This window comes from Camelus dromedarius, chromosome 17, assembly GCF_036321535.1.
Source record: "Camelus dromedarius isolate mCamDro1 chromosome 17, mCamDro1.pat, whole genome shotgun sequence".
Taxonomy (NCBI): domain Eukaryota; kingdom Metazoa; phylum Chordata; class Mammalia; order Artiodactyla; family Camelidae; genus Camelus; species Camelus dromedarius.
In genome coordinates, this window is record NC_087452.1 from 37,651,893 (window position 1) to 37,670,969 (window position 19,077).

The following is a 19,077-nucleotide window of genomic DNA, read 5'->3' on the forward strand; positions in this document are numbered from 1 at the left end:
GTGTGAAATGAGCCGATAGGCAGTGAAAGGCTGTTGGCATCTGCATCCCTTCAGTTCCCAGCAGCAGCCTTTAGGCGCCCCCCGGGCCTAGAGGGCAGAGCCCGCAGCTGTGCACGGGGAGTGGGGCTCCTGGGCCACCTGGGGGAGAAGGCGGGTGACTTGTGCGGGCACTTTCCCCACCTGGCCGGGGGCTCTGCCCGGCGCTTCCTTCCCGGGCCTCTGCCAGTGGCGGAGGGGTGCTGCTGTTCTCAAAGTCTTTCTGGCGAGAAACTTGAACCGACTCGAAATGGGCTTTGTCATGAGCCTACTTCTAGGGGCACCAAAACTGAGACAAGGATTTATGTGCAAGTAATTTAATTGGGAGGTGATCCAAGGAAACTAGAGCAGAGCAGGGAAGTGAGGCAGGGAATGGAGGCAGCTAGTAAAGGTGCATTTTCAAAAGTGACTGCTGTGGACAGAGGAGCTCAGCCCCCGAGGAACTTTGGGAGACAGGTTATACCCCCACGGGGCAAGGGGGCTGGAGGATTTACCTAGCAAATCCCCCTCTGTCTTTTTTTAATTTTGAGGTATAGTCAGTTTACAATGTTGTGTCAATTTCTGGTGTACAGCACAATGCTTCAGTCATACATGAATATACATATATGCATTTTCATATTTTTTCAACGTAAGCTACTACAAGATATTGAATATATTTCCTTATGCTATACAGTATAACCTTGTTTATCTATTTTATATATACCAGTATCTGCAAATCTTGAACTCCCAGTTTATCCCTTCCCACCCCCTTCCCCACCTCTGTCTGAGTGAGGGCTCCTCACCCCAGGGGCATTAACTCTGTACAGTCCCAGCTTGACCTGTGAGAAATCAGAACAAAGACAAAACCCCACCAGAGTCCTTAGGCTGAGTCACAGGGGTTGGTTGGCAACAGCCTTCCACTTTTGAAGGTGAGCATCTCCCTAGAGGATACAGGCTGGGTACCACATCACCTGCTGGGGGCCTCCAGGCTGAGCTGCCAGCCTTTTGCATGGTAATGAATTTCCCCAACTATCAAAAGTGCTTTAGGGCTGGGATAAGGTGCTTAATCTGATTAGTTAAAGGAATATAAAATAAAGATATTAATAAAAACAGACCTTTGAAAGGTTGCCAAGATTCCAGGGAGCCCGATGATGAATTTGGTACCATCAAGGCCAAGGCTGATTGTCCTCCATCACAGTGGAGAGTGGGGGAGGGGTTGTTCTCTTGTCGGGGAGGCAGCTTTCTCCATCCCAAACGAGTGTTTCTGAGAAACTCTCAGTATGGTGTTTTTTTTTCCCCTCCCTTATTGGAAGTACTGGGGATTGAACTCAGGATCTCAAGCAGGCTAAGCAGAAATTCTTAACACTGAGTTCTTCCCACCCCCTGCCCAGTATGTCCTTCTTAACTCCACATCTGATCCTCTGCGGGGTTGAAAAATGTTGAGATTAGGCACAATGATATTGAACACAAGAACCTCAAACACTTAGGGGAGGAATGAGCGGTGATTTAGGCAAGAGTAAACAGGTGGAAATGCATTGCAGATACATTGCTCTGTGCTCTTGGCATGAACTGGGGCAGGGTGGGCATTCTTCCTTCTCTGGTTACATTCTGTTGAGCCATCTGGCAGATCCATTCACCTCTGAACGACAGGCACCTTGATCTTGCTTTGGATGCAGAGTCCGTGGGTCTGTCCATCAGTGGGAGAAAAGTTGCTTCCTGAAGTGCCCCACCACCTCCTGGGCCAATGCGACACCTCCTCCCTGGAATCTGAATCCTGAGCAGGATGTCACAAGGACTCAAATTTGACTGGAGCTTATTGCTGTCAACAGTAGTGTCCTACAGAGAGAGAGTTTACTGATTCCAGGAGATAGTGATCTCCTGGCACCCTAGCCTTTTGGAGCCAAGTCTTCAGCTTTTCCTTAAATCCTCTGGATATTCCATAGCATCCCCATCAATTGTTATTCCTCCTCCTGTGCAATTAATGAGGATCTGTTTCTCTGCTCGCCTCGGAAATGCACCAACTGATCCTGGTTCCTTTGGAGGGATCCCCCTGGGATTAATAACCTAGAGACAGACCCTGAGCTCCTGAGCAAAAGATTCCCCTCGGAGAAGTTCTGCGTTGGCAGGAAGTGGCCGGGCCTCAGGACTGGGCTGAGCTGTCACTGGCTGGGGTTTGAACTTGGCTGTCTGGCTTGACCCTTCCTGCTTCCGTGTTGTGTGGCAGTGGCCACCAGCCTCAGCTGCCATCATCCCTGGGAAGGTCTTGGGCTCTGAAGCTTCAGTGGCTGCTTCTTGCCCCCAAAGCACGTTTTCTATCTGGGGTGGTGTGTCTGTACAGTCGGCCCTCTGTCTCTGCGGGTTCTGCATCCTATCAAAAATATTCGGGAGAAAAAGAATTCCAGAAAGCTCCAAAAAAGCAAAATTTGAATTTGCCATGCACCCTGGCAACTATTTACATAGCATTTACATTGTATTTACAACTATTTACATAGCATTTACATTGATTAAGTATTATAAGTAATCTGAGTTAAAGGATATGGGAGGATATGTGGAGGTTATATGCCAACACTCTTATATAAGGGACTTGAGCATCCTTGGATTTTGGTATCTGTTGGTGGGGGAGCCAGTGGTCCTGGAACTAATCTCCGGTGGATGTCAGATCCTGCGGGACGACTATATGTGCACCTGGGTCTGTCCTGGGTTCAAAATACAGCTCTTTCCCATGTGCCCTTGTTTGGTTTCCCTCAAAGGCAGATGCTGAGAAAAGTAGTTTAACAGAGAGGAGATGCCAGGAAGCAGGCTTTGAGGAGGCAGGTTACAGAGCGGGGAGGAGTAGGAGCCAATAAAGGGGCATCAGTGACTGGGTCAACATGGCAAGTGGGGCTTGTACCTGCTGGGGACTCTCTGAGGAGCCGTGCAGGCTGTAGGGACAATTCTGACTTCCATTCTTCATTGGTGGAAGGAGCCCCAGGGGCACTGGCTTCCTGGCATTTCCTGGAGGATGTGGTCTGCACAAGGGCCCTGTGGCTCCAAGTGGTACCAGGAAAAGCCTCAGGGGAGTGGCTTGAGAGGGGACGCGGTCAGCATGCAGGGCCCCGCCCGTCACAGCCACGGGGAATCACAGGCAGCCCAGATAACGGGGGAGTATCGACAGCCTCCACCACACCGACTCCTCAAGGCTTGTGGAAATGACCTGCCTCCAGTTTCAGGGTATCTGAGTCTTTTAGCTCCGGATGCAGGAGAAGCAGCCGTGATCCCTGCACCTGTTGCAGCAACTTATAGGTCAGTTCAAGCTGCCATAATGAAATACCACAGACTGGGTGCCTTGAATGACAGAAGTTGTTTCCTTTATGGTTCTGGAGGCTGGAAGTCCAGGATCATTGAGGTGACGACAGGTTCGGTTTCCTCTGAGGCCACTTTCCTTGGCTTGTGGACAGCTGTCGCCTTGCTGTGTCCTCAACATGGTCTTTCTCTGTGTGTGCGCCTTCCTGGTGTCTCTTCTTAGGACACCAGTCCAATCTGATTAGGGTCCCCTCCTTATGATCTCATTTAACCTTAATTACCTCCCTAAAGGTCCTGCCTCCAAATATGGTCACCTCCTAAGGCACTGGGGGTTGGGGGTTTAATATTTGAATTTTAGGAATTTTAGGGGGGCACAATTCAGTTCACAAGAGGCAGGAATGGTTAGTGAGAGGACCTGGATCTGGGCCATACTGCCTCGTTTTACTGGTCCCAGAGACAGGGGAGTGTGAAGCTTAGGGTCCCACAGCTTGAGTTTGGCAAGGCAGTGCTGGGTCAGAAGCAAATCTGTCTGCCCAGGGTGACTCCCGGACTGAGGACCGCCCACACCCACGGCCTGAAGTCCCCTGGGCTTGGCCCAGGCTCCTTGAGAAGCCCTGGCACCTGTTGCTGCCTCCCGAGTCTCATTTGGGAACTGAGTGGGCTGGGTTAGGCTACCATTCCTGCTCTCCTGGTCCATCCTTTTTTTCCCCCCTAGGGTTGGTGAACATCTGGGGGGTGGGGAAATGGGCACCGGTACCTGCTGAAAGGATTATACATCGGAATAATCCAGCTGGGAAGGCGATTTGACAGAGTATTTCCAAGCTCTAAAAATGTGCACATCCAAGATGACTCCCTTATGACACATTCCTAGAAGGGGGACTGCGGGACCAAATTTTAGCTCCAAGGGGAGTCACTAGCATTGGTTTCTCATTTTATTTGGATAAATACCAAAATGCCCAACACCAAGGGACCACAAGAACCAGTCATGGTAACTTATTCAATGGAACACACAGACAGAAAATATGATTCTGCAAAGAAACATTTAATGACTTGGAAAGATTTTTCATCAAATCAAACGAAAAGGCTAATTACAGAACAAGCCATAGTTTGATTTCATCCATGTTAAAAAATATAAAGATCTGGAAGGATAATGAGCCAGGAATAAACAGTGGTTATTTCTGTGTGATGGGACTGTAGAGACTTTTAAGTCTTTGTTTTCTAAAGTAACAATGTATATTTGCTGCTTTTATAATAAGAAAATCTACAAAAAGTTATATTAAAAAATAATTTACATAGTTTTGGCAGAGACCCACTGGCTGGCTAACTCTACAGCTATTACTGACTCAGTCCTCCCTTGCTGCTTTAGCTTTTCCACGCTTCATTGTTCACTTCTCATCTTTCTTGTGTCCCTGACTGCTAGGGTGGCCAGGTGATGGAGTTCTGGCCAGTGAGATCTAAGTAGAAGTCAGCTGAGTGGAGGTGGAGGTTTCTGGGGAAGGCTGTTGCCTGATGAAAGAAGGGGATATTTCTGGTGCCGCCACTTCCCCTTTCCTCTTCATGGAAGGTGGAGGTGATGCCTTGAACAGCAGCAGCCCTCTTGTGGCCATGAGGTGATAAGGGTGGTGAGCTTTTGATGGCAGCCTTGAATCATTTCATTAGCCCTGGATGCCTCACCTCCCAGGCTTCCTGGTATGAGTGATAATTCTGCTCTAACAGTTCTTGTTAGATTGGTTATGAATACTTTTGGCTGCAAGTAACAAAGTTTAGACCCTTTAGGCCCTAGATCACTCCTACCTCTCCTCACTGACTCCATGGAGAGAAACAGGGGCATCTTTACCAAGATGATTGCTCCCTAAGCTGGTGGTGCCATCTATTTGGCATAAGTCTCTGAATTTGTTTGGTGGCTCTGGGAACTGAATGTCTTTTGTAGGATAGGAGATGCAGTCAGCATCCCCACGTGTCAGAATAGAGTAGGGCACGGCATGAGAAAGTGGATCAGCTGCCCTCTAAAACACCTTCCACGTGCTGGGCACTGTGCCAGGTGCTGGGCAGGGACGGGGTGGGCAAAGAGCAAAACAGACCTTGGCCCTGTGTTTTTTATTTTTTCTCTTGGTATATATATTTTTATTGAAGCAGTCAGTTTACAGTGTGTCAATTTCTGGTGTACAGCACAGGGCTTCAGTCACACATGAACGTACATACATTCACTTTCATATTTTTCACCATGAGTTATAAGATATTGAACATAGTTCTGTGCTATACAGTACAAACTTGTTGTTTATCTATTTTATATGTATTAGTATCTGCAAATCTTGCACTCCCAATTTATCCTTTCCCACCCCCTTCTTCCCCTGGTAACTGTAAGTTTGTTTTCTATGCCTGTGAGTCTGTTTCTGTTTTGTAAATAAGTTTGTCTTTTTGTTTTTTCTTTTTTTAAGATTCCACATATAAGTGTTATCATACAGTATTTTTCTTTCTCTTTCTGGCTCACTTCACTTGGAATAACACTTTCCAGGTCCATCCATGTTGCTGCAAGTGGCATTATTTTATTAATTTTTATGGCTGAGTAGTATTCCGTTATATAAATATTAGCGCAGCTTCATTATCCAGTGATCTGTTGATGGACATTCAGGCTGTTTCTCTGTCTTGGTTATTTTAAACATGCTGCTATGAACATTGGGGAGCATGTATTTTTTCAAATTAGAGTTCCCTCTGGATATATGCCCAGGAGTGGGACTGCTGGCTCACATGGTAAGTCTATTTTGAGTCTTTTGAGGAATCTCCATACTGTTTTCCATAATGCCTGCACCAGGGTCCTGTTTCTGAAGCTTACTGCTTGTTGGAGAAATAGGATATTGCAAAGTTGTAGTTAATTCTTTGCTTAATTTTGACTATTTTGAAGTACAGCGTGTCATGTGAGTAATGGGGGAGCCTGACCTGGTCTGGAGCCCAGGGAAGGCAGCCTAGAAGCTGTTTCTGTGTCCTTAAGCTCAGCGAGATGCCTCCAAAATTCCTGGGCTTGTCTCTGATGGCCTCTGGTCACAGTGCCCCATGGAAGGGCTTCCCTGTGGCAAGGGCCCTCAACTGTGGGCTTTACTGTCCATATTTGATGAACTTTCAACTTTGCACAGGTTAGTGACATGTGTGACACATTTTCAGGGCCACCCACCAGAACAGTGCAGGTGTTACTGAATGCAAGGTCATGTGCCCAACACACCTTGAGGCCAAACAAACTGAAATGTCAGAGTTTGGAGCAGAAACAGGTTTACTGCGGGGCTGAGCAAGGAGAATGAGCAGTTCAGGTCCCCAAAAACCCCCTAAACTCTCTGAAGGGTTTCGGCAAAGCACTGTTAAAGGCCAACTGGGGGAGGGACAAACCTGGTGTGTGATCAGCTGTGCCAGTTCTCTGGTTGATGCTGAGATAACGTAGCTGTTAACATTATGAATCCTTAAGCCCCAGAAAGTCTGGGGGCTAAGTGCTCATGGTCATCAAGTAGTTAATTTCTTCCCTTTGGTGGTTTTTAGCATCTGAAAAACTCAGGAAATATGCATGAGATACTATTATTCAGGGAGGAGATATGGGAGGGGTCTATCCCCGAAGGCCCCACAGGGTCCTGCTCTGTGACCCTGATGCAAGGTTGGGTGGCGAAGCTGAGGCTCGTTAGAGGAGGGGCTGTTTCCTCCTTTGCTTTCCTTGGCAAAGATGGATCCCTCGGTCTTTCAGCCACCTTCTATTGAACACCTACTGGATGCTGAGCGCTGTGCTGGGTGGGGATACAGCAAATGATCAGAGTCAACAATAGTGCCTACACTGGGGGTGCTTGTGGTCTGGAGGGAGGAGCCCAGATCACAAGTAAACCCTGTAGGAGTCTGAAGGTGATGGGTGCCCAAGGGGACGAGGCAGAGATGAGAGGAAGGGGTCGTGCTGTGGGTCCCAGCAGGCTGTCAGCAGGAAGGGGGAGGGGCGGGAAGGCTCTCACTGGTCGGGGAGTCAAGCAGTCACCTGGGGGAAAGAAGCCTCTGCAGGGGACAGGGTGTGAAGGCCTTGGGGAATGGCTGCGGGGAGGGAGGGTGGATCCTGCGTGGCCGTGGGCAATAGAGATTGAGCTCTGTGATCTGACTTGTGTTTCAAAAGGACTGCAGGTCAGCCCTTGCCTGTTCCATTTATTCTAAGTCAAAAATCAAGCGTGTCAATGGTGGGGAGCGCCGGTAATCCACACAGTGGATTGATGGGTGTGATCTCAGACCCTGCCTCTGCCAAGGAAGCCTGAGCAATGAAACATTTATTTTCTTTCCATTTGTTCTGATGTAGCTAAATGTGTATAGCTTTTGCTATCAAAAATTATTCCAATTGTTTAAAAAAAAAGTGGTTTTCTCTGGAGATAGAAGAGGCAGGGACTTTCACAGGCTATTCTGTCCATCTGTCATCCTTTTGATGTTTGAATAGTTTGATCCTTGAATAGTGTGTGTTTCCTCGTTATTTGTTTTGTGGCTCTGAACCTTCAGGGCATTCCTGTAGGCAACGTACAAGAAGAAAAGTGCAAAGTCAAATGCACACACACCCTCCTCCACTTGTGTCAGGCCCCGATGGAACAGCCCTGGAGGGTCACTCCAGGAGGGCACATGGCCCCACCACCACTTCCAGTGCTTTCTTTCCCCAAGCTCCAGTGTTTAAAGCAGAAGACAGGCAGAAAATCTTGAAGGAAAATCAGTTACACAGGAGGAGGCTGCTGGCAGGTGATGGGGGCGCTGCCCGGGAAGGAGGGAGGGGATGAAGCCCTTAAGTGGGGTTGGAGGCAGACATTTGGGAGCCTGGCAGCCCACCTACCAGCTATGAACCTGGAGCAAGCTTGCCTTTTCTGAGCCTGTTGTTCACCTGAGAAATGGAAATGATGACATTGCTTCCCCTCCCAGGGCTGCTCTGAGCTGAGACTGGCCAAGTGCCAGCATGTAGTAGTAAACACCAGCAGGGCCATGGGGTCATTCTCTGAGCTCTGGAAATTGAGGGCCAGGCTGTGTGCCTGAAGGCAGGTTGCTTGACCTTCCTGGGCCGCCGCTTCCTCAACTGCAAAACGAAGTTGTAATGGGACAAGGCTGGGGGAGGTATCCCCAGAGTCACAGGTATCTCTTGCAGCCATGACAGTAACCTCTCTGCTCCCCTCAGTTCCCCCTGCCCAGGTTCCGTTACCTGAGCGGTGACTGATGGGCTGCTGGCAGGTTCCCGCCTGCTCTGCTAACATGACGCAGAGCTTCCCAGACCTGAGGCTGCTCCCAACGTTCACCTTCTGCTGGGCCTCAGCCCTGGGTCTCCCCGCTTCCGGTCCCTGTGCCACCCACCGGAAGTGAGGACCAGTGGCCCAGGTCCTGCAAACTCTACCAGCGTGTCGGGGGCTGGAGGGAATATCCAAGTGAGGTGCTACTGCTTATTTACTTTGATCCATTTTTCTACTGAAACTCTTTCCTCCTATGCCTTTTATTTTTCTTAATTTTTAAATTTAAAATAATTTTCTTTCTGTAGTATAGTCAGTTCTCAGTGTGTCAATTTCTGGTATACAGCATAACGTTTCAGTAATACGTGTACGTACCTACGTTCGTCTTCACTGTAGGTTACTACGAGATACTGAATACAGTTCCTTGTGCTACAGACAAGAAACTGTTTACACCGCCACGCCTTTGAAAACGGCAATTTCAAACTTTCACCATGATCTGGGTGAGGTTCTTTGAGTTGTTTTTAGGGAGCAGACAGAATGGTGGGGTGGATTTTTACTGCCCCTCCTCTCTTTAAAAATCCATCAAAAATAATGGAACAGCATCTGAAAAGGAATATAAATATATATATATATCTGAATCACTTTGCTGTACACCTGAAACTAACACAACATTGTAAATTGCTACATTTCAGTTAAAAATCCATAAAAAATTGTCACCACGGTGGAAACCTTCTGCTTCAACTCTACCCGTGAGGCCCATGAAATCTTCCTGAAATTTCAGCAGAGGGTGTACACAGCTTTCCCCACAGCCTCGCTGTAGGAGGTAAGATGTCAATGTGGAACTCTGGCTCTGTAGCAGCACAATGAGCCGAAGCCCTCAAATTATTATATATACTATATATATGTAATACATGTACATAGTACATTAATAAATATACAATACATATATACATAATATATACATAATACATATAACATTATATACATTACACATATTATACATATATTAAAAAGGAGCCTTCCTTCAGCACCAGAAGCAGGTGCATGGTGCTGAAAATGTCCTTGGCTGTGGCTTATATAAAAGGAACACAAAAGACCCTCTGGGGGGCCTAAGGACAGTGTCTGGTGATGACTACAGGCGAAGTAAAACAAGAAAACCTACCCCCTCCCCAAAGCAGGTGAGGAGAGCACATCAGAAGGCTTCCGCCAGACTGCCGGACCTCCCCCCAGGGTTTCTGATGCTGCAGGGCCGTGAGGACCCAGAGCACATGCATGTCGAACAAGTTCCCAAGTGATGCTGTTGCTGGTCCAGGGACCCAACTTCGAGAACCACTGCTCTATTTGATACTAAGTATTTGCTCGGGAAGTGTCCTTTCTAAACCCAGCTTTTTGCAGAAGCTCTGACCCCTGAAGGTAACTGTGCAAACCTGGAATGAATTCACCAGCTTAACCAGGAAATGAAGTCACGCTTCCCCTGGTTCTGAAACAGTTCTCTCTCTGGACGTGACCCTATTTTATATTTCATTAGGTTTTTAATCAGGTTCCATGATGAAGTGCTTTAAACAAGGTGAGAATCTAACCTCTTAGAAAGACACAGACAGGGAGAAAGAATGCCTGGTCCGCCAGGTTTCAGAAACTCGAGGGGCGGCTTCTGAGGAATGGTGGGGACCTCCATATCCAGCTTTGTCCCCTCCATCTGGCCCCTCAACAGCACAGAGCAGTGGCCCAGAAGCCAGACTGCCTGGGTTAGAGGAGCAGTGTAGCCAATTAGCAACATGATGGATGGTGTGGTCCTGTGACTTACCTAATAGGGCGCTTACACGACCTGCCGTTAGGAGGAAATTGAGGCCTTGGGTCAACGACGACTCAAAGGGCTCAGAGTAGTGCCTGTGGCTGTTACTAGAATCACTGTCAGAATCAGAGATCCAGGGCTCCGATGGGCAAGAGAGAATTTGACCTGGGAGGACACTCACGGCTCAGGCTATGAACAAATACATTACTGAGCCGCTAAATGCCAGAGACCTAGCTCGGCTGGAGGTCCCTGCCCTCAGAGAGCATCCATCCGGCCAGTGGGGAAAACACACATTCAGCGAAGATGCCCACCAGTGAAGGCAGGATGACAGAATGAGAGAAACGCTCTAATCAGTTACCTTACCTGGCTTGGCTTTCTGGGTTTTGGGGAGTCAGTGATCAGCGCTGGCTGAAATCTGGAGGACAGTGAGGACCAGTCCTGGGGAAGGTGTGAGCACCTGGAGAGGGGTCTTGGGGCAGGTGTGTCAGAGGGAGGAATGGTGTGGACTGAGAGGTGGCTGGGGCATGCCTGCCACTTGGAGTCCCAGTGCAGTCTGGGTGAGGCCAACTCTTTTAAGGGGGTGGAGCGATTCACACGATGTAAGCGTGCATTTGGAAAAGAAGAGATGGGGTTGGAATGGAAGCTGGACAGGATGTGGGGAGAGCAAAAAGGAGGTGGTCACACATCTGAAGCCTCCCCTGGAGAGCCTCTTAACAGCCAGTCCCTGAGCACAGGTGTCACCCCCAGGACTGGGAGGCCGCAGGCGTGCGGAGGAGGGTGGGAGACCACCTTTCCTGCATGCTGACGCTGCCAGCATGGACCACACTGTGAGTGGCACTGCCTGGATGCTGGTGGTGGCAGGGGAGCTGGGCAGTGGGTGGATTCTCGGGAACATGCTGTGCATGTATTTTAAAGAGAAGACAGGAAGACCTTTCTGAAAAAACTGGAAACTTTTGAACTTTTGAAAGATACTTGTCTCCCAGCATTACCTAGTACATATTTCAGAGCTGCCTTAGCAGTCTGGGGGAAGAGGCAGAACTTCACAGACGCAGCAGACTCACATCCCAGAACTTCACGGTGACAGAGACCCAGGGCCGCTGTGATGAACCCAGGCTCTGTGCAGTGTTTGCACCTGGCTGGTTTCTGGCCATCCCTCTGGTTTCCTACGGGACAGCAACATCGGGGCCTGGGTTAATCACAGTGGCCCTGGGTCTCTCTGTCCCATAGAAAGCCAGAGACATGGGCATCCTTGTTTTTCTTAGTGCTTCAGAAAGGATGCTGGTCACCCCAGCCACTCTGCCTGTGAACTCCTTCCTTGGCTCTAACATATATACGGTGGCATCACGTGTAAGATTTAATTAAGGTACTTACACAGAACACTGCAACTCTGGAGACCCCTGGTAGTTTCCTAACCCTGCCGGTGAGACCCTTGGGAGAGGAAGCCCACCTGTCAGTACAGGTGACAGGTCACATTACCCAGGACAGGAGTGTCCTGACAGATGGACATCCGAGGAAGGGTCCCCCTGTGCACGGCTCTTGTCTGTATGGAGGGCTGGGGAACTCTCACCTTCAAGAAAGGCATGTAGGCTCCAGGGCACCTGGGACCATCGAGGAGGTAGATGTGTCCTCTGTCTACGTGGCCACAAAAGGCCTTCCTTTCTCCCAAGAGTGTCCCCCGTCCTGTCACTAGGTCCTCCCTTCCCTCCACTGGGCTCTATTCCCAGCTCTCACCACCACGTGTCAAGATCCAGGCCCTGTTCGCCGCTGTGCATTCCGAGCATCTGGGAGGAAGAGTTCAGTTTAGTCAGTTTCGTGGCGTGGAACCCTTCTCGGGGCCCGCAACCCCACTCTCACCCTGGGAAGCCGGGAGCTCCATTCTCTCTGCAGAAGCTCATGCTGTGAGAAGTGTCTTCTTTTAAAAGTGGAGCTGTCTGGGCTGGGGGAGACACCGCCACAAGGCGGCTGTGTCAGCAGTGGTGTCTGCAGAGCAGGCAGGGTGAACCAGAGAGCCGCACGCCGGGCCTGCGGGACCCGGCGCTGATGACTGACGGCCGCGGAGGAGGCGTGATGGGGGCCGGTGCCCAGAGCGCTGCCTGTGGTGGGGTGTGACCCTGGTGTTGTGAAGTAGCCGTTCTCTGATGGGCAACGGCCTGATTCACAACACCAGCTGCCCCACCGCACCGTGCGGGGGAGGACTCGGCGTTGCTGAGGGTCGTGGGGTCACCTCCTCCGTGCTGCCCCTGGAGTGTGCACAGGGGACAGAGCAGCGGTGGGTTAGAGGCTTTTCTTGGTGGTGTCCTTTGCCAACGCTCCTATCTCCTGGGGTCATGAGTGGGTATCAGAGGCTCCTGGAAGCCCTGGGCTCATCTGAGCACTAGTGCTCCTCTGGGAAGGGGGACGGTCTATGCCTTCAACAGCCTCAAAGGGAGACATCACTCCACAGCTTACCTATCTCTGCCAGAGGAGGTGTGACAGTAACCAAATATTTTTAAGGTAATGTGCGGAGTAAAGTTTTTTCCTCCAGTTAGCATCTTGATCCTTGTACGGGAGGAACGCAGGGCTTCCCATTCCTCTGTTGCCAAACCTAAAAACCAGAGAGCGTTCTTACCTCGGGTTCTGAGTCATAACACTGCCACGACTGCCCCCCTCTCGATTTGTCTGCCTGTCCAGGGTCCCCAGATTTCAAAGGCCACGTGGAGTAGCTCCCACATCTACTAAAACAACCAAGGTGAGAATGGATCTTCTAAGGATGGAGTATGTCCTCCAGAGGGTAAAAAGCACTTTCCAAACACAAAGGCTAACACTGAGGGTTCGGGGCAGTCACGCAGACCAACTAAAGCCGAGGAATCAGGTGGTCCTCGTGAAAACAGTGCCCATCGCTGCCTGGCCCCGCAGTCCGCAGGTGACCTCCAGGGCTCTCCCTGTCCCAGATTCAGCCGGGAGGTATTAAACATCTCGACTAGAGAAATTCAGCAGTAAAATAACTTTGGAACTTTTCTTTTTGGTAGCTCCCTGGATCTTATCACCATCATAAAATTATGTCACATAAAGTGACCTGAAAATAACATTTGAAGTTTAATCCCTATTTCCAGGTGAAACACCTTTAAATGAACAGCTCTGGGGCCCTAAATGGCTCCTGCCCGCTGCATGGTTCTTAGTTACCCAACCAAGAAAAACTGCATTTTTCACTTCCTGCTACCTAGCCTGGAACCTGTTTTGTCCTGAGGCTGCAAAGTGGGCCAGTTCCTAGGACGGGATGTGACACGGGTCCTGCCCACATTCTTGCCGGAGTCGGGGGCGGGGGGGGGGAGAACCTGGAGCAGTTCATCAGTCCTGGCCAGGCCACGGAAATCACTGTGGCTTTGGGGTTCAGAAGTGTCTGGATTCGCACGTCTACAATCAAAGAATCCCTGCCAGGACATCGGGCCACAGTGGGCCACAGCTTGGCCGCACTGAAGGTTTCTGCCACATACTTCTCTACCCAGGCAGGATGTGGACCAGCTTCACAGCTCACTTGGGATGGCAGGAGGTGGACATCCAGGCCCCCTGCTGTTCTAGGCACTTTCTAGGCTCTCATTCTTTGAATCTTCGTCACACCCTGTGACAGTCATCATTTATCAGAGCCGGGGTGGAGAGGGCAGCTGGCTGAGCTGCCTCCAACTTCCCTGGGTGGATGTGAAAACAGTGCCCATCACTGCCTTTCCCTTATTCGGATTCCTCATCTGCTGAGGAAGGGCCCAGAATAGACTTCTCTGGGGCCCCCAGCACTGGAGGATGGAGGTCTGCTCCCTTGAACGTAGTATAGACTAGTGGGTGGCTCGGTGGCACCATGGTTGAGCCCTGGGACTTTGAAAACAGGTGTGACTTCCTGTGTTCCCAGGACAAGTTACTGCGCCTCCTGGGCCTCACTTTCAGTACCTGCAAAACAGGGTAATAATACGATTGGAAAACTTTGCCGACATTACATGCTTTTGATATTGGTGTGTATCCGATGAGTGCTGGTGCTGAGTTACGTGGCTGGCTTTCCGAGCATCAGGTAGAGAGACCTCGAGATTCTTCTTTCCTGTGAGGCTGACATTTCTGGGGACTATCTTGAGGGCTGACACGCAAGTTCTGGAAACTGGGATTAGGTCCTTAATTCAGGTAAAATAAAGCAGGGGGACAGTGAACTGCTACTGCTGAGTGGCCAGCGCCTTCAGCAAAGCACTTACTTTTCACATGGGAAGCTCATATTGGTACCAGGTAAAACCTGACAACACCACGAACCCAGGGACTGGCATCCCTCCCTGCCTGTGAGGGATAAAAGGTGACGCAGGAATGGGTGACAAGCTGGGGCCACACACAGACCCATCCACAGCCAACTCTTCTTGCCTAGAACCCACCAGGGCCCATGGGATCAAAGAGAGATCAAGAGGTGATCCTCTCAAAAGGGCAAGTGCTCTTCATGTTTTAATTTCAAATATTTGCAGGGAGTTGGCATCGTGCAAGGGCGTGGCCTGGCTGCTTTCTTTCCTCTCATCCCTCACTGATTAACCTCTTGCTGTCTCTGCTTTTCTGAATTCTCAAATATGCCCTGTCTCCCCCCCCCCCCCCCAGGGCCTTTGCACAAGCTGCTTCCGCCGCCTGGAATGCCTCACTCCCCGTTTTGCATAGTTTAATACCAACTTCTCCTTCAGATTTCAATTCCAGGATGACTTTCTGGACACGCAGGAGTCTGACCCGACTCCTCTGTAACGTGCTGTCCAGGTGTCCAGTCCTCTTCCTTTAAGGCATCCACCATGCAGTGTGGGTGAAACTTCCTCCACTCAACTCTAACCTGCCCAGCAGGTTCCCCGCACTGGCCACATGGGGGATGCTTGATGCATACCAGTTGGGTGAATGAATGATGTAAACTAAGACTCTGGTGGTCTAACTACTCTTCTAAGAATTTAGAAAAGGGGAAAAAAAAAATCAAAATAGCACCAAGTATCTCAAGGACACACACAGGGCTGTTCTGTAATGAGTAATTTTACATCATTATCTGACAGCCAGACCTCCTAACCATTTCCCTGACTCTAGGCTAATGGTGCCCTGATGCACAGGGAAATCAGAGGGATTCCTCCAGAGGGGCAGACCGATTTGGTTCATCTCTCCAAGGCTCCCCATCATGCCCACGATAGAGCCCCCGATCCTATGGCTCCTCACTTCCCGGCCTGCCCCTCCTCCCATATGGAGCAGGAGTCCCGCCAGGACACCACGTGTGCCTGCTTTTGTGGATGTGAAGGCCCTGCCTGCTACCACCCAGCGCACTCCTGCTCCTGCCGGCAGGTTCCAGAGTCAGCCGCCAAGAAGGTCCTCCTGGTCCCCTGCTCGGCCTGAGCTCTTGGCCCATGTCTATGACCCTTGTACCTTTCAATGTCTTTCCATCACTTTTCAGTCTGTCTTAGGAGACGGTGGTCTCAGGGACAGAGGGCGTCAGGGAGTCACCTGGCAGTTGAGCACTGCACAGCAGCTGGAACCCCAGGACCTGCCCCGCGGCTGTGCTGTCGATCAGTTAACAAAGTCCTGCAAAGGTGAGGGGTGAAGACAGAAAACAATACAAATTTGTCCTTAGCGTCCCCTGACTCAGCAGAATAGCTGGTACTTTGCCACTGGAGTACATTTCTTCATCTCCAGGGCCAGCCCGGCACGCACTCCCCACCTCTCACCTGGACGATGCTCTATGCGTCTAACCTGTCCCTCTGAGTCATTCTTCATGCTGCAGCCTGAGCTGTCCGTCTCAAACGTGACTCAGAGCATGCCACTCTCCTGCCTCAACCTTTGTTCCCTTCCCCTCCCAAATTCCCTGCCAAAGCACATGGGTCCTGGTGGTCCAGCCCCACCTCCCCCTTTTTGTGAATTTAGTTGCACTTTTTTTCTTTCTTTCAGATCTCGAAACACAGACTAGACCATATGGCGCCTTCTACAATGTAAAAAACCCTGGCCTTTCCTGTGGATGAAGCCTTTTGTGAACTCAAGGCTGCAGATGCAGCCCTAAAACAGGGCATGTGACCTGGTGGGTGGCCTTGGGCTGGACTCCAGCCCCCACATGCCTCAGGGCCGGAGGCTCTTGTGTCGCTGAGCCACGAGGAGTGGCCCTGCTGGAACGACCTGGTTCCCTGCCACCTCAGGGCCTTTTTACCTGCTGCTGCCTCCCTGGGGACCTCAGCTACCCTAGAGGCATTTGATGAGAATATTAAGATTTCTCATGTTCCAAAATTCTGCACCAATTTTCACCAAAGCCTTTTATCTCTTTATTTCGCACTTCGGCCTTATGTGAATTCTTCACTATTTGCTTGGCAGGGTCAAGCCAGCTAATCTTTTTTTTTTTCCCCCCAAACTCACATAATGATCACTTGGTGAAGGCAATCCAAAGGATGTGACATTTATCTAAGCTCTGTAACACCAGCGATCTCAAATCAACAAACCGTTTTCCTGCCTGTTGCTTCTGGAAAGAGATGACGGCAACAGAAAAAGGGTATGTTTCTCATCAGCCACTTCCCACGCTGACCATGGGTCAACGCAGACATCCCCCCACCCTGGCTAGGGATGCAGGGCTCCACCCACCACGATCCCCCCTCAGGGATTCTGATAAACTAGATTTGGGGACAGTGGCTCTAAATCTAGGGCTGTGTTAAAAATGGACACGTCAAATGAGCCTTGGCGCAGTGGGAGTCGGGCAGGAGGAAAATGAAGTCTCACTCACGCGGCAGGCGCTGCTGGTACCCGGCACCACTGTTTCCATTCGCAGGGGACCCTCGGCTTGGTGGTTTCCTTGGGATGGGAGCGGGAGTGTATTCAGTCCGCATTCAGGCTGGCTGGGTGCCAGGGACTTAACATCCCTCAGCAGCGACAGACACCTGCTCTCTTGCCCGACGTGGGGTGGCAGAAGCCCCACCTGCAGTAACCTGGAGGATAACTCCATCTTATTGGCTCCCTCCCCTCTCACCTGCCCAGCCTCCCCAACCCTCACCTGTGCATTAGCCACTGTGTTAGTGTATTTCAGTGCCCCTGCGTTCTGAACGGCTGTATCTTACATTGTGCCCAAGGCCCCTTGCAGCAGGACCAGGGGGCGGAGCACAAGGCACACTCACTGATACTGAACCCGCTCTTGTATAAGCGGGACCCAGGAGCATCTCCTGAGATCTTCTGTCCTGGGTGGTCTTGCTTGCTCAGCCTGGTCTTGCCCTGACTTCCAGGGATTCAGAATACACCAGTCCGGCAAGACCACCCATTCCAAGTAGGTGTTTTCTAAACTGCGTTGTCCTTATGTTTCTTCATTGTTTGCTCTGGACAATAACCCGCTACATGGAGAACCCACCGGCACCGAAACGCCACAGGATTAGGATCCCTCTGCGGGGTCTGCGTGCACACAGGCTGCTCCAGGCATTTAAAAGCGCGGCTACTCTAGGACGTGGCAAACTGAAGCCTGAAGGCAGTCTGTGGCGTCTGCTTGCTTTAGTCTACCTTGGCTGGTGTCTTCCAAGTGGGCTTTAAAATACAAACTCCTGGTTCACAGAGGACGGCCGGGCCTGCCCTGCCCAGCCCAGCCCGGAGTTTATTAGCACAGTTAATATCGCATGCAAATAGATTTCCCCGCTTCAGTCATGCCAGTCCATTAATTCAGCCCCTTGTCTGCTACATCTTTATCCCTGGCAGGTTAATCCTGCCAAATGCCTTCGCTGTAGCACATGTCACGCTGTGCCTATGTCCAACAATGCCATTGTGCTAATCCTGTTGTATCAGCTTTGAGGCCCTGTCTGGTCAATCCAATGGTGGAATCCGTGCACAGAACCTTTTTTTGCCAAGATCTTTCTCCTACGGTGGGCACCCACCCCTTCCCTTTTGAGGAAAAATATTTTTTAAAACATGGTTTCAATTAAATGGTCTGAAAGTCAACCACCGTGTTTGGACAGCTGCCAATGCCAATGTCACGCAGACAGGGATGTCAAGGTTCTCAGTGGGCCTCCAAACTCTTTCCAGAAGCCTCATCCAGCCCTCCGCTGAATATGCTAAATGGAAGGGGTTAAAAGAGGAAAATCTGCTCAAGATTGCTTTTCCCTGGGGCTTGAAGACGACTGAGTGGAGGGCATGTGTATCACCCGTTATCTTTGGTGCCGACCACTTCAGGGTTCAGTGGAATCACTAACGTGAATTCTTGGAAGAGGTACATCCCCTCCTGCAAAACACCTTTGCCAGGTATCCACCTACCAGGGGGAAGAGAAGCATCTCCGGGTCCCACAGTGTGTTTCTCTTCTAGTCCGTGGCCTTGCAGCCAGGCTCGCCCACATTCAAATGCCGGCTGGACCACTTTCTACCTCTGTGACCTCAGGCAAGTCGCCTTCCTCTTCTGTAGACTGGGCATAACCACGGCACCTGCCGTGCGGGTGCAGGGACTCAGTCCGTGCTCATCACTCAGAACGGTGCTGACACACAGAGCAGGCCCTGGGTAAATATAAGCCAACATCAGCACAGCCTGTGAAATGTGTCAGAACTCTGTCCTTTGCAGCTTACTGTGGTACACACGCGAAGTACACGGTCAAATTCCACACGCACCTGTCTTCTGAGGCCTTTGGATGTAAACTCTACGCTCGTGCCTGCTAGTTCTAGGAATCTGGCTAGGAGGAGCCCTTTCTAGCTTCTCTATCACTGGTCTCTGTCTGCGTTACCCCTGGCAGCTCTGGTGGGGGTGAAAAAGTGCTCTAGGTGGATAAGCACAGGGCCTGGGGTTAGGTGACTCTGAGCCAAGTACTCAACCTT

General features: G+C 50.5%; 1 long non-coding RNA gene across 6 annotated transcripts in view; it reads right to left on the reverse strand.

The window, feature by feature from the left end:
• Positions 1–8,751: 8,751 nt before the first annotated feature.
• LOC116158208 (uncharacterized) overlaps positions 8,752–19,077 on the reverse strand; it is a 120,071-nt gene continuing 109,745 nt past the window's right edge. For 2 of the 6 annotated variants that reach the window (XR_010384886.1, XR_010384882.1), the window contains 4 exons: positions 18,529–18,762; positions 17,024–17,225; positions 12,748–16,765; positions 8,752–12,539 (listed from right to left, as the gene is read on the reverse strand). This is a non-coding gene — a long non-coding RNA (uncharacterized LOC116158208). The remainder of the gene's footprint in view (positions 12,540–12,747; positions 16,766–17,023; positions 17,226–18,528; positions 18,763–19,077) is intronic. The other 4 variants (XR_010384884.1, XR_010384885.1, XR_010384887.1 and 1 more) reach the window with 4 other exon arrangements.